At 43.8% G+C, this 5,250-nt stretch overlaps 1 long non-coding RNA gene across 1 annotated transcript in view; it reads right to left on the bottom strand.

Moving 5' to 3' along the window:
- Positions 1 to 5,250, bottom strand: part of LOC139668854 (uncharacterized) — a 33,833-nt gene that overhangs the window by 693 nt on the left and 27,890 nt on the right. The gene's annotated exons all lie outside the window — the stretch shown is intronic.

The following is a 5,250-nucleotide window of genomic DNA, read 5'->3' as shown; positions in this document are numbered from 1 at the left end:
CATTTTGCTCAGGGTTTCTTTAAAGACATTCCTGCCTTGTATAGCATTATCGAACATTAATTTGTAAATATACTATTAAATATTTGCCTTTTGTAAGGCAGCCTTATATATTGTGTCTGCTTTTACTGTTGCTGGGAACAAAGGAGAAATGGGTTGGGTAACACAAGTTTTCCTTAGCCTGTCTTGCATAAAGACACTTGTCTTCAATTAGAGGACTTCCAGATCTGAAATCCCTGGAGTTCCCTTTCCTTAGATTTCGGTCCCTCACACCTGCAGCATGTTGAAGCAATAGTCCACAACAGGAGAGCTAAATGCGTGACTATGAGTGTGCTGTCAGTGCCACTGCAGTATTTTTTTAGTGCCCTTTTAGGTTCATTACTGCTCTTCAGCCCTTATTTGAAACAGAGCATGTCAAAGGACAATTGGCATTTGGAAAGCCAGCAATTGTTAAGAGAAAGAAGCATTGACTCCTACAACTTGTACACAGTATGGGACAATAAAATAATCTAAGATGGAGAACCACAGGATGTTGGCAAACAGGAAGGCTCAACAACATCACGTCTGCTAAAATGTGAACATTTTTTTACAGAGCACATAAGCACAACTTTGGTGAGGAGTCTGTTTTTTAAACAGCCTTAACCTTCCTGAGGTAACAGTGGGCAGTGTTGCCTTGAAATTCTGTAGCCCTTATTCTTTAGAGCAGTCACACAATAATGTCCTGCTTTGACACAGAGTGCTTCATGCCTGCTCAATGCAGGCTCTTGCCGAGATCCTCCTCAGCTTTATTATTTGTCACAGAATGACCCAAGCACAGCTTTTAAAAAAGTATGTGTTTGGTAGTCTGAAAAGTAAATCAGCCCAGAAGCTGTTACTCCTCTTACAGTAGCCAAATTATTTAATTACCTTTCCATGAAGGTGATGCCAGCATGGTGTGTTGATGTAGGACATGCCTTGTGGTGCTCAGCAAGATGAAATTTAAAGGCACTGCTTTTTGCATAAAGAGTTGCAGCCATTTAAGAGAACCAGGTAAAAATGTTGTCAGATCCTGTAATTTTGATTGTGGATTTTTTTGTGCTTCTCACAACTCCAATTTCAAAAGGGAAGCTCAGCAACTGAAATAGGCTAATACCTGCCATGCTGGCAGCTTCCTGACAAGGCACAATAAAAACTGTGTTAGGTGGTGGTGCTTCTTGGCACCTACTTGCATGGGGGGAGGGGACGTCTGTTTTTCATGTGATGAATTGAAAAACTAAGCTTCCAATTAAGAAATAAGTAGTATACAGTGAGAAGCCTAAAGTCATGACAGAAATACGTCTGAAACGCTCAACAAAATGAAGACAAAAGGAGTGGGATGTGAGTAGCTGAACATCAAATATTTAGGGTCACCTGGAGTGCCCCATAGCATTGAGCTCAGCCTCCATGCTGAGCAAGTCTCCTGATACGCTGTGGCTTATCAGCCACTCAATATGGCTGTCTCTGGTATTTTAAGGTATCTGAAGCATTTTAACAGTGAACGAGTCTGTCTCAAATGGCTTCTGAGCCCCTTAGCCAATTTCTTCCACATTTAACACAGAGAGCTCTAGGATACTATGTGCCTACAAGTTTCATAGTAGTAATTACCTGAGCAAAGAGCAAGCCCCAAACCTACATGCTGTGGAGGGAGAGGCAGCAGAGGTTCAGGCTTGCGGAGGTCTCTGCCCAGAGGTGGCAGCTGGCCAGGCAGCACTCACAGCAGGCACAGCTGCTCACCCTGTCCCTGCACAGGGCTGGCAGAGAGGCCTTTTAGGGTGCACAGCCTGGGCGAGGCTGGAGGAGAGAAATGTGTAAGGAATGAGGCTGTATCAGTTCTGCTGCTTGCAAAGCTGTGTATTAGGGAGCCCAGTTAAGCATTAAAAATGATCAGCGAGGCTGGGTAGTAAATTCCTTTCATCATTTTGGCTGTCATCCAAAAATACGTGCTCTAGATTTACGACAGATTTGCTTGGTTTGGGCCAGGGAATTTCATTAAGAAACTCCTGCATCATGTGATACACAAGGTTACATTAAATGGTCCAGTGATTATTTCTATTCTTCTGTTTCAACAATCCTTTTCTGAAAAACAATGCAAGCAGAGTTTAGGAAGCAAAACTATGCTTTGGTGTTTAGGAAGTACAAAGAGCCCAATCTATTTAACCGCTGGGGCTGCCTTTTTTTTTAATCAAATAACAATTCCCAGGATTCATTGATCTTTACATTAGTTAGAGCATCCTACAAGGACAGAAACCATGATGGGGAGAGTGTGAATAATGAGCCACCAGCCTAGTGAATCATTTCCCCTAAAGCTTTGTATTTGAGAGAGACAGATGGTGGGAACTGTGAAGAGGGAGAGGAAGGAGAAAGGCTGGTTTTTGCAAACAGCAAAAGTATAAAGGACAGTGAGAAAAAAAAGATAAATAATCAGCAGGTAAGGGAGAAGAAGAGGCTGAAAATACACCAGCTGTTTCAAAATAACATATTAATGTTCAAATGGATTAGGGTCAAGGGAAAAAGAGGAAGGAAATTGCAGGAAATAACAGCTTTGTGGCCGAGAGGGGAAAAATTTACCAAGAGCAGCTCTAAATATGTATTTGTAGATGAACTCTTGAGTCAGTTATTCATTTAATAAGCAAATAACGGAGAAGTAGCTGAAAGTGTGGAAGATTCTGTCCTGCAGGTTGGCAGTGCTGCTGCCCAGCTGGAGCTGCCAAGCTGCAAGTACCCACAGAGGCAAAAGGCATGGCTGGGATGGTGACAGTAGTGCTGGGGATTTCTCCCACAGCACCTATACATTTGCAAAGGGCATGTGGGAGAGGAAGTCCATTGTCCCTAATGTGGAAAAATAAGAAGCAAAGAAAGTTACATACTTAATACTGGGATGATTGCTGCATTAAGACAGAGACAGATGATTGAGAGACAGTCTGCTTCACAGGCTTCCAAAAACTCAGATAACATTAATGCATGTAAAGATTTTTTTTACCTGTGCAACAAAAAATCGGTTGTAAAATTTTATCCCACAGTTAAGTTAGATCAGCCTCTCCAGCAAAGGAAGTGTAGAGTGGTTCTAGTACAAAGTTAATTCAATAAAGTCCTGTACATAAGACAAGAATGCTGCCCTAAGAGCTCATTTTCTCCTGGCAGGCTTTTAACTGCCATCATTTTATGCCATTTAAGAAAATAAATCAGCAGATTTCCCTGCAGCCTCACTGGGACCAGAAGCAAGGCAGATAACAAAGCTGGCTCCTTAGAAGAGCCCCATCAAAGGGTGCCTTATGGAAATCCTTTCCCTCATCTCCAGCACTGACCAGGCTGCAGGTACTGGAAAATCAGGCATCTTCATAACAGCATCAGTTCGGGCAGCAAACTGAAGCAGTGTGGTCAAAGTCCCCAGTGAGATGTACTGATGGAGAAAAAGGAGCAATTACCACCCATTAGCAGGCTTCTGGTTTGTTGGATTGGAGGCACTGGTAAAGCTGGGGGAGACCCCGGTATTACAAGGGAAGGGGAGAAGCGAGGGGAGAATTGGGAACTACATGGCCTTGCAGTACAAAAGATCTGCTCTGGTAATGAAGTAACACAGGTCTTGGAGAGTTTACTCACCCTCAGTGCACAGAACAGGCACATGTTATCTTCCAAAGTAAACATCTCTCGTTACACTTTGGCTTTAATTTAACAGGTTCCTCCATGCCCACACTTACAGCAGTCTGCTATTGTTTAACCCATGTTTGGCAAACAGATCCTGCCAGAAAGGTCACAGCTTTTGTCAGCCTTCTCCTCCACTACCCTTTATCATGATGTTGCTGAAAGGAAGAACTGCCACACCACTGGTTCATGGTACCAATTTGCTGCAGCTGCTCCTTCTCCCTGATCCCCAGCATGGGTCTCCTGAAGTTCAAGGCTGGCACACAGCATATCACTATCATTAGAAATGTCCACTGTGTTATTTCTCCTTGAGCTGTGCCAGTAGCTGCTCACACAAGTCCCTGCAGCCAGCATGAACCACACTGGCACATGAACATCTTATAAAAGCCACTTTTAAAACCCTCTCTGAGACACTGGGCCTTCGGACACGCACCTGTACCACCTCCCTATTGCTATTACAACTAGTGGAGGAAGAACAATACCCATATTTGTATTTATATTACAAGTTATTACTCACAGCAAGAGGTGTTCCCTGGTCTGCAGAATGACATCTGGAGCAAGCAGAGGCATCTATTGCTGTGGCAGACAGGGGCTGGATGCCGCTGCCTACACAGGCAGACATACCAGCCTGAAGAAGAAGGTAGCAGAGTAGCAGCCCCTCCAATTCACCTCCAAATTAAGCCAAGAATAAGCTGGAATTGGTTAGCCTGACTCCAGCCTTCGTCAGCTCCAAGCCTGGCCTCAGCCTGATCATGGAGCCGTACACAGACCACCAACTGTCTGTGTCCTGTCTGTGGCCAAGATCACTTGTAAACAAACAAAAAAACATCTAAAAGGATGTTTCCCAGCCTGATCAGATATGCCAGCTAGCTTACATTTCAAGGGCTCACTGATAGAGATGGGACCAGACAAAAATAAATTCAAGTACTCTGCATCATGGCTCTGAGTCCTGCATGCCATTGTGCAGATCCATGCAAACTGGTAAAAATGCCACCAAAAGCAAAGGCAGGGTTTTTTTAAACATTTGTTCTTCACTGAAAGGTATTGAGGACTCCTCCTATTTCCAGTTGGTGACAGGACAAGTGCCTGCTTGCCCATCTAACCCTTGGGTCAGGGAAGCTTCACAGCAGCCTCTGCAGCTTGCCAAGTCCATGGGGCTAATGGACAAATGCAGGGAACCTCATGTGAAACATGGATGAACCCAGTGGACGTAAATCCCTGCAGGGCTGACTGCTGTGGAAGAAGGACCTGCCAGGGAGTAGGCAACTTCCCAGTACCTAGTTTGCTGGTTGGGCGGGTGAAGTGATCTCTCTTTTTGACTCATACCAGTCTTCTAAGAATGGGGAAATACACGGTGTGGGAAAGCTCCAGAGAACCATGAAAGTGTGGGGTTTCTGGGGCTGCAGGAAAAGGTACTGTAATGGTAGACACTACACAAAAAAAACAACTATTCAAATAACTAAAATTGATTTTAAAAAAATCATGACCAGCACTACCTGCAGTGAGCTCATTCTGGATGAATTTCATTCTTTGGATTTTCCACTTTTTTCCTAAAGATGTATATTCTGGAAATACTATCTTAGAGGCTTTCTT

This window comes from Pithys albifrons, chromosome 2 (genome assembly GCF_047495875.1).
Source record: "Pithys albifrons albifrons isolate INPA30051 chromosome 2, PitAlb_v1, whole genome shotgun sequence".
In the NCBI taxonomy this organism is placed as follows: domain Eukaryota; kingdom Metazoa; phylum Chordata; class Aves; order Passeriformes; family Thamnophilidae; genus Pithys; species Pithys albifrons.
Note: the sequence above shows the minus strand (reverse complement) of the source record. Positions and strands in the feature narration are given on the sequence as shown.